The following is a 10,542-nucleotide window of genomic DNA, read 5'->3' on the forward strand; positions in this document are numbered from 1 at the left end:
TAATAGCAACAGTCATGATCATCCCCTGCCTCTGAACATGGGCCAGTTAATAGTACCTCATGAGCAGGGGCATAAAAGGCAGTTATGACCGTGGAGGTATGAACATGGTCTACAGCAAGCTTTCAGCAAGGCAAGTGACAGAATCCGTCTGGATGAATGCATTGGTTAAAATGTGATGGTCCAGAAAGTACAAAAAGTTCTTTCCCTTTAGAGGGAAAGACTTGACATCAGAAGATGCTTAGCCAGAAACAAACCTCCTGGAGCCATACTTCTTACTCGTGACTCACCTACCAACCTCTAAATGCTGAGGATGTTTTTCTGAGCATTTGAAGGTTTGTTCTAATTACAGGCTGAAACTCTATTTCCTGCTGTTAATTTGCAATGTTCTTCCTCCCTTCCTCTGTTTAAATCCTACTATTGATTTTATATTTTTTCCATTACCTCTCCTAATTACTTCAAAATATAGATATTTAGCAATTCAGTCTGTTCACTAGCAAACTTGTTTCTAAAACCAATAATGGCTACTGTGTAGTGCTTTTGGGGAACAGGTGATGTGTATGTTTACTTGTCACCTCTATATTTACACTTACTTTTTTGCCATGGTTTCCAATTTATCATTTACCTGTTATGTTCTTATTGAAGAGGTCTTTGAAATGTCATTTTGGGTATTACACCTCCAATAGCAATGTTTCTTAACTTCTGGATTTTAAATTTGTTTACTTTCTTCTTTTTGGATTGCTGTAGTCTTCTTCCCCTTTATGACTTTTTTTTTTCCTCATTTTATGTCCTGTTGAAATGCTCTTATCTGCAAGAGAAATGAAGGCAGAATGCAGTCTTCGTGTTTCCATTACGATATATTTCAGAAACACGTCTTTGAGCAATCCCTCCTGAAGACCTGCTGGCTGGTTTCTAGTCTTGACTTCTTTTTTGGAGAAATTGTAACCTGTTGGGCCTTAATTATAATGACTCCAAGATTCTCCAGCTGTCTTGGATTTTACTATTTCCTCTTGCAATATTTCTTCCACTACTCCACCTCTTCTTTGCCTCCAACTCTTCTCTCTTCTTCTGATCAACTGAATTAAAACTTTCACTAGCAGAAGTTATGGTGTGCAGCTGTGCACACCATTTGCTGATTCCAGATTCTTTCCCTCTGTTTTTGCTTTCCACACAGATTGTTGCTGCCACTGGAAAAACAAATTAATTAAAACTGGCACCCGGCTCACTGGTGAAACTAGCAGTAAACAGGCTGGGGAATGTTGGAGCTGTGTGATAGCCTTTACAAAAAAGAATTAAATAAAAAGTCCAGCTGCAATGAACCATTTAGCACAAATGCCTAGAAAGTATCACGAAGGTGAGGCGTCCCAAAGGGGGATGACTGTGGGTTGATTTTTATTGAGCCTAATAAGCTTTGGTGTCTTTCTCCAGGTTAGGGAACTAACAGGTTGACTTGGAGGCCCTGGGAAGGATAACTTGCTCTTTCCAAAAGGCCAGAATTTCTAGTAATGGATTTATTTCCACTCTGCTATTCTCAGCAAACCATTTTGCTTGCTTATTAGTTAATGAGTATGGAGAATAAGGGGAAACATTCCCTACTCAGTGTTAAGATCCACATATGGGTCTGCTGAGATATTTCAAGTCTGGAACCTAACTGGCAAAATGTTGGGTATATTCCAACGTGTGTTGCCAGCTGCATGTGAATATGCATCCCTGAAATGCTAGCATTTGGCAGCCATCAAGATCTGCAAATATTAAAGTATTCATTCTTGGATCTACCTATATGTTTATAACTTGCCTCCCCCAACTGTGTGTGAGAGTCCAAAACCAAAGAATCCCCAAATACCCTTTATATGCTCTCTGGCTCTCACTCCCACACACACTCGTACGTGCATGTGCATGTATACATAGTTATTAGTCAAAAATACATGCAGACATACACAAAAAACAAGGCAGAAAGGAAAGCTGCTCTTGAAGGGATATCATTTGCAAGATGTAGCATTTGCAGCTTCAGTTTTATTCTTTTATTTGATAGCAGATATTTAACTTTTCTTCTGCTTTTATAAGGTATTCTGTGCTGAGTATGAAGCTACCAGAAACTTGTGGAAGGCAATAGGGTGGATTAAGGGCACAGCAGAAATTCGTCTGAGAGAGAGACTAGGGGGTGGAAAGAAAACTGCAGGCTTAAGAGGGGGGCTCTAAAGAGCAACCCCTCCAACTTGTATAGCTTCTTTGATTCCTATTCCAAATGAACTTGCAAACCTCTTCTTCTGTGGGTCCATCCAAGTGATTTCAGCCACTGCAAGTGATGATTGCTGCACATACCTCTGTCGCACAGGCAGCAGGCATCTCTGGAGAAGCGTGGGATATAACAGCTGGCAAGGGGAGGGTGGAAAAAGCAGAAAATGACCCCCTACATTTGAAAGGCGTGATGTTTCTTGCCTTGTCGCCCTCGCCCCCACCACGCTTCCTTCCCTCCCTCCTACACATGCATTAATAAAGCGAATAAGGATTTCAAGCTATGCAGTTCTTGGAAATAGGTTGGAGAGCCAGTGGTGCTGTAACCAGTGTGTGATTCTCCTTTCAGGAATGAGTCCCATGTGCTGTGTACAGGGCTGGGGCGCAAAAGCCCTCTGCCAGCTGGGGCAGAGGCGAAGCATCTGCAGCTTTTGGTTGATGTTCCCTTGGTGCTGGGAAAAACAGCATTTCTGAAGCAAAATGCCATTACATATATGTCAGATAGAGCGTAACTTTGTGTTCTACAAAAGCTCCTATTCAGTGTGGGGCAGAGCTGGGAGACTGAGCAGGGCAGGACGCTTCACAGTCAGATTGAAGACAGTAAACACATACAGGAGATAAAAGTTAGAGATTCTTTGGAGGGAAACCTGGTCAGAAGTCAAGCTTTTGATGTGGACACAAGCCTCATCTCCTGCCTTGCTTCTGCAGCCAGTGCCTCCAAATTCCAGTAAAGTCAGACTGGAGATGCAGTCTCTTCTCTCACCCTTTGAGCCCCCAACACCACCACCACCACCACCTCAGACGTGTGACTTGTGCATTGGAGGTCTTGCTTTCATCTGACTCATTCTCCTTTTCTGTCACAGTGACCTCCAGTGGTTCTCTTCATTTATGTCCTGCATGCTGAGTCCTGCAGAGATTGGGCTACTTTTTACCTTTTGGGGTTTTATAAATTTTCTTTTAAAAACCCATAGAGCAAAACCTGTTGAGGGTAAGGAGTCAGAATGCACCAGATTTTTAATCAGATTATTATTGTTGCTTGTGTGGGCACTGGATTCCTCTTCGATGAGCATGCAGGAAAGGCATGCATCTGTGAGACTGGTGAAATAATTAGTTGGTGAAACAGAACCATTATTTGTGTCTATTAAATGAATAAATAAAACTGTTCTGAGATCTGCCAAAATGCTCACATAGAAAAATCAGGCTGCTCAAGGGAAGGGAGGGGGTGAAGGGCTTGGAAAAACTGATTTACTCAAGTTTGAAGCAGGTCAGGGAAGACTGGGGGAAGGGAAGGGACTAACTTCATCTCTGAGGTGGTCCCACTTTCAAGAACTTTGTGAGCCCTCTTTCTGGAAGTGGTTCTCTTTATGCATTCAGACTTGGCTGGCAGCGGTCACCTTGCTTGGCCTTCCCTTATTTAAAGAAACAGCTGCATATGTCAGTGTTTTTGTTGCTATTACTTTGTACCTCATGCCAGAAGCTCTGAAGCTATAAGCCTGCTCACCTTATATGTACAGCTTATAAATCTGAAGGCTGCTGGGACAGTTCTGGAGAACGGGAATGAAAGGGAAGAGCATCAGATGGTAGGACTGAAACACCTCTGTACACAAAGAAGAGACAGGTCACTATAGATTGGAAGAGGAATTGTGTTGGAAACAAGTCAAATACAGTCTAACTCAGAGATGCCCTTGGGAATGTATTTTATGCAGGCAAAACTACCAGTGAACTTAATGGAAAGTTTGCCTGATTAAGGGCAGTTCAATATAGCCCTAGAGCATCCCTCCCCCTGCCTGCCCAAGGCCAGCAAAACAAAAAAGCAGAAGTCTGGTTGTTAAAGAAAATTTCCATGAACAAATTAATCTGATGTTGAAAACAGCATCAGAGAAAATTTACATTTCGATTTTGCTGTTTGGACGTGCCTGAGGTGTTCACTTTTGTTCTAACTCTGTAGCCCATCTACTGTGGTATCTTCCTCATTCTTGCTGGCCCTATCTAGAGGCAGAGGGGAAAACACTGGTGCAGTGCAGGATGACTCCCAAGAATCCAGTGTGAGATCAACCCCCGGTTTATGTGCTAGCTACTGATACTTTTTTGCCAGCTGGATGAAGAGCCAGCCTCAGACAAGCTGAGTTTGCCTGTGCACGTGAGACAGAGGTTGAGCGGGCGAGTGCAGCCCCAGCCCGTCTGATGAGTTTGCAGAGGTCCCAGGGGTAGCTTATAATGTTGATGCTAACATCAACAAAAGCTCTGCAGGGTGTTTATAGTGCACCCAGGCAAGCATTCCTTTCACGATATCTAACATACTTTGTATATACCACTGTAGATTGTTCCGCACAATCCTACCTAGGCTCTGACAAGTAAGACAAGATCACAGGCTGTTCTTTTCCAGCTTCAGGAGACTTGCCATTGAGCTCCCTTTCCTCTTACTGCCTTAAAACCACCTAGGATGAGCTTCACATTTTCCTGAGGTCTTTTTTCCAGAGAATTTTAGTTAGATCCTTGTAGTTTTTTTCATTACACAAGCATATGTTCTTACTACAATGCTGTTTAAATAATAACATGCCCAGCAAAATGTTCACGTAAGTGTGTTCTAAATTTACTGGTGATTTTGGACTGTGAGACTAACTCTTGTTATGTCTGTCTCTGTTGGTCTCTGGCTGCTGGCTTTTTTTATAAATGTAACTATTAATGATCCCAGTGGGTTGATCTTTGTTTGATAAAAATGTCTCTTAAATGGATTAAATATAAATGACAGATCATCTGTCTTTAGAGCTGCTCTCAACTCCAAGTATTTACCCCATGTCATCTTATCATTATCTGAATAACTCGAATACAGTCATAGTGATTGTGATATATTTATTTAAAGTTTTCGTTCTCCTGCCAATAGTGAGCCTCTGAAACTGAGCAAGGCTGAGAGCTCTGGATCTGCTTAGCCCTGCAGAGTCCTGATGTGAGAGTAACTGCAACGTCAAAAAGGAAAAGAAAAAACTGAGAAAAATCAGTGGCTGTCAGCTGCATTTCATTAGCATAGATAGCATTTTCTGTATCTTATTTCATGATTTGGTGTTTCAAATATAAACAAATCTACTCTGTCCTGTAAGGAGCTTCCTGCAGCCGTTGCACAACAGCTAGGCTACTTAAGAAGAGGCTTTTTAAAGAACAGCTTCTCTGGATCTTTCACACTTAAAAAGATCAATTTTTTTTTTTAAGTTTTTATACTGGTGCCAGTTCCCCACAGCATACCACTTGGAAGTGACTGTTAATCCAGCTACTGCCAGTGATGCTGTCCTGTGCTGCCCAGTTGGACTGAGAGGTGAACTTTCAGATCTTCCCAGCTGCTGGTGGTGGTTCTAATCCTGTTCTTCCCAGGAGTATAACTGCTTTGCAGAGTCTGTGCACTATCACACTGTTTCTGTGTGTGACTGATAGATTCTATATCCAACAAACACATAAGACCTATCCATGATTAGTGCTTTCTATACCAAGCACTCATGTATGTGAAAAGCCCCTCTGTGGTCAAGGAGACCATGCAAACCTTGCTTATTTATTGCTTGTAAGCAGTCACATGAGACTCATGCTGCTGTATTAGACTCAAACTGCTTGAGACTATACAGGAAGCCTGTCAACCCAAGGAACATTTAAGCTAGCTTCTCATTATAGTTAGACAGTTACAAAGAGATTTTTCCTTCACCTCTTGTGATTTCATACGTGTGAGTGGAATATCATCACTACACAATGAGAAGACTCACACCCAAAAACATGATAAACCAATTTTGTCTTTAGAAAAAATTATTAAATCTGTGTGCTTCCCTGGTAATTCTCTTTTGGTTATTACTAGAACAGGAACTGGAGTGATGCAAAAGGTAGAAAGTTAAAAATCAGTTTACAGGCACTATCTTGCCTGCTGCCATTGAAAACTGCAGACACTTTAAGTGGGTCCAGCAAAGCACTGCATCTTCCTTGTTTTATCTCAGAATTGCAAAAGCAGACATGTTTAAAAGCTTGACTGAGGAATTGGTTACCCAGTTCTCATGTTGGTCAGTCACCACTCCTATGAGCCCCATCCTGGATGAGAGGAACCTTCTGGCAGCTTGCATTTCACACTGAGAGTTGATCTGGTTGCAGGACTGAACCACTGACGAATTGGTATACAGTCACTGTTTCTTTTATTGGGAAAAGAATTGGTCTTACTTGGACCAGAGTTTAGCTGTATTCATAGAATCACAGAATCAGAGAATAGTTAGGGTTGGAAAGGACCTTAAGAACATTTAGTTCCAAACCCCCTGCCATGGGCAGGGACACCTCGCACTAGACCATGCCACCCAAGGCTCTGTCCAACCTGGCCTTGAACACCTCCAGAGATGGAGCATTCACAACCTCCCTGGGCAACCCATTCCAGTGCCTCACCACCCTAACAGGAAAGAATTTCCTCCTTATATCCAATCTAAACTTCCACTGTTTAAGTTTTAACCCGTTACCCCTTGTCCTATCACTACAGTCTCTAATGAAGAGTCCCTCCCCAGCATCCCTATAGGCCCCCTTCAGATACTGGAAGGCTGCTATGAGGTCTCCACACAGCCTTCTCTTCTCCAGGCTGAACAGCCCCAACTTCCTCAGCCTGTCTTCATACGGGAGGTGCTCCAGTCCCCTGATCATCCTCGTGGCCCTCCTCTGGACTTGTTCCAACAGTTCCATGTCTTTTTTATGTTCAGGACACCAGAACTGCACACAATACTCCAGGTGAGGTCTCATGAGAGCAGAGTAAAAGGGCAGGATCACCTCCTTTGACCTGCTGCTCACGCTCCTTCTGATGCAGCCCAGGATACGGTTGGCTTTCTGGGCTGTGAGCGCACACTGCCGGCTCATGTTCTTTTTCTCTTTGATCAACACCCCCAAGTCTTTCTCCGCAGGGCTGCTCTGAATCTCTTCTCCTTTTTTTTTTCCCAATCAAAAGCTTTATTGACCTTCTTGACAAATGAATTGAAATTTATGATCTTGGTCTCTCCTTCTTGCTCTTGTACAAGGCCAAGGGCGAAACACACTGGCTACTTTGAAAACCTTGAAGCGAACTCCAGGAATGTCACCAACAGTATGACCCTTCTGGCCGAATCCAGCAACCAGAACTTCATCATTCTCCTCAATGAAGTTTAGACACCCATTGTTCGGAACAAAAGCAGTTATTTTTTGCCGTTCTTGATCAGCTGGACTCTAACACACTTCCTGATGGCAGAGTTGGGCTGTTTAGCTTCTACGCTAACTTTCTCCAGGACCATGCCCTTGGTGTGTGAGGTGCCACCAAAGGGGTTGACCTTCTGTGTCGTGCCCAAGTGCACCTTCTTGTACTGCTTGTCATGCCACTTCTGGTCTCAGCGGTGACTGCAGAGCTTCCAGACAGTGCAGAGACCTTGGCACTTCGCCATCCTTCATCCCTGGCTGCCTAGCAAGAAAGAGGATTCAGTGATTTACTCTGATGTGCTTGTGTGTTTCCATATCCTTCCAGCTATGAGGATGAAAGAGAGCAAGAATAAGTTCCTGAGCACAGGTGAAGAGTATCAGAGCTGGTCTTCTTCACTCCTCCAGTGACAAAATTGAAAATTTGTATAAGTACTGGAAAACTTAAGTTACAAGTTGAGATACTTTTTCCTTTTGTTATGCCCTAGTTTTCTGTTTGAGTGATACAGATCTCGTAAAGTGTAGTTCTAATGGCATTAATCCACACAAATCCTTCCTGCCTCTAACATGCTCATGCATGCATAGTCATGGCAAGAGAGGACATTCCAATATTTTGTTGCTAATTAAGGATTTTCATTAGTGCATACATAGAACTTAACTTGTAGTTCCACTGGGGAAAAAAGTGTCTTCAATTTTTCTGAAGTTTTCCTTAAGGGAAGTTTGTCCACAATACATAGAACAGTCTTAAACATGCTTTCTGAAGTCCAAAAATGTACTCTAGTGTAGCAATGAATCCAGTAAGGTGCAGAGGATGCTCAGCAACATTGTCAGAGAGCAAGATCCATCCGCTGGAAAAGGATGGCATATGCATTGAAAACCACTCTGTTGGATCACTAACTCATTCAGAAGGAGACACGTGGAGAGAGTTAGATCATAGAAATTTTCCACAGTACATTGGTTGACATTAACTATAGGAAAAAATTATTTGTGAGGAGAAGAGTCCAGGAAACCAATCAAAAAAGAGGACTCTAGGGGATTCAATGAATTGTGTGGGAAGCTGTGTGCATAACTGCCACTGAAGTCAATTTTTTGAGGGGCATCATTGTGGAAGGGTGATGCAAAACTGTCTTTAAGCATGGTCACATTTACATGAGTGAATCCTGAAACTTATGACTTACTATCTGATGACTGTATTCATAACCTCAGTGAAAGAACTGGGACAACCAACAATGAGAAAGAAAAAACAACCACAAACTAACAAAAGAAAAGGGGAAAGGGGAGAAGAAGGTAGGCAATACAATCATGTTTTGCCTTTCTGCACCAAGATTTCAGTAGGGCTCAGAACATTTTAGAAAAAATGGGCTAGTCTCATCCCATTTTGAGTAATAACTGGGATAAAGAAATAAAATGACTTTTCCAAGGAGTCCCAGTGCTCCTGTTGTTAAAATCAGAGGCAAATGCACATGCTTCTTTCCCTGCTTAGAAGAAACTGGTGGTGGTTTCAGTAGAGCACAAAATGTATACTTTTTAATGAATTTGTTGTTCATGTGGCCTGACTCCTCATACTGATGGTTTCCATTTTACTATGGGAGGTATCCTGGTGCAGGTGCTTAAAAGGTAGTTTGTTTTTTCTCTACTTTGTATCTATTTTGTAATTAAATAAAGATCTTCAGACTCCACAGAAACTATTCCACCACCTTTTCTCTGCAGTAAATTATGACCAAATAACAAAATGTTTCAAACTCTCAAAAACCTGTAACTAAATACAGCCAGCACTCCCCTACTTTCTGAATTACTGCAAGAGAGCCAAATTCTCTGTGGTGGCTCAGGAGATCAAGGGCACTTACTCATAAGTGAGCATGCATGCTTACTACACTGTAGGTGCATTGTATTGGGAACAGTGTTGTCCACATGTTGAGATGGTGAATGCCTAAACCTAAGCCAAATATTTCCTGTGCCTGAAATCCCTTCTTTGAGACCAGAGTCATTTCACAGTATAGGCATAAACTACACTGGCTTTTTTTTTGTGTGCCTTGAATGCCAAATGAATGTCTGTATTTACAAAGGACCACGAAACAAACTCTGTGAGTGGAACTCTACTGTTAGCAAGCTACCATTGCCAAGTGCACAGAGCCTCAAAAGGTCTGCTATTGAGGTCCAGCACAGGGTAGCTGCTGTGAAGAGCTGTCATCATTTGATGTCTCTTAACAGCTTTTAAGTTCTGTAGTAAACACGGTAACTACTTTAAAACTAGAGCAGTGGTGAGGCGCCAAATGTAGGCTCCTCTTGGAGATCTTGGGCAGTAACAACATTTCTGACTTGTGTTAGCTGGATCTGAGAGGTAGGACAGCTGTTTAGTGCACTTCTGAGGTAGTCCACCATCTCCTAGTATGCCACCCTGGCTTCATTCCTTTGTAATTCTGACTCATCTTTGACCTCTCTGGCCAGAACCTTGTAAACTCTCTTTTAGAAAAATCCAGCCAAAGTAGTCATACCATTTTAGAATGCAAAACAAGGAAAGTCCACTGTATTATCCCTGTTAAAAATATTCTGGAATTTCTTCTGAGAAGCCCTAGCATGTTTATGGCTAAGGGGAAAAAAATGGAATTTGGAAATGCATTTTCTGGGTTGGGAATGCTCTTTTATGACCTTGAAGAACACATGACCATGTTGTAATCCTCCTAAAAATCACACTAATTTAATGAAGTCTCTTTTATTAGCAGAAACCTGATTATGGTCCAATTCCTCCTGTGCATGTCTGGACTTTCAGTGCACATCCCTTACCAAATAACCAAAGGTATCCCACCACCCTCCAGGTCCCATGTTCCACTGGGAGCACAGATCCTGCTGTCTGAGCAGATCAGAGGCCATGGGGGCAAAGGCAGACTTTTCCCACAATACCTGCTTAGCCAGGAGGTTGGGAAAAGACACTGGGATAAGGTGGTGTAAAAAGGCAGAGTGAGAAGGAAGCCTCCCTTCTCTGCTCTGGTTGGTTTTCCTGACAACAGGTGGGTAGAGAGCAGGAGGAAGATGGTGTGGCTGCTGAGAGCGAGTGAAACCAGCCAGGAGAAAAGCTGGGAAGAAGAGCCTGGAGAAAGACACAAGAGCAGAGACTGAACCAGGATGTGGATGGAGGAAGGA

General features: G+C 42.6%; 1 pseudogene; it reads right to left on the minus strand.

The window, feature by feature from the left end:
• Window positions 1-7,161: 7,161 nt before the first annotated feature.
• LOC133281134 (small ribosomal subunit protein uS12-like) lies at window positions 7,162-7,649 on the minus strand (annotated as a pseudogene).
• Between the last annotated feature and the right edge of the window lie 2,893 nt (window positions 7,650-10,542).

Source organism: Pezoporus flaviventris, unplaced genomic scaffold (genome assembly GCF_033815535.1).
Source record: "Pezoporus flaviventris isolate CSIRO_AGI_PZ_B2104156 unplaced genomic scaffold, CSIRO_AGI_Pfla_v1 ptg000096l, whole genome shotgun sequence".
Classification (NCBI taxonomy): Eukaryota; Metazoa; Chordata; class Aves; order Psittaciformes; family Psittacidae; genus Pezoporus; species Pezoporus flaviventris.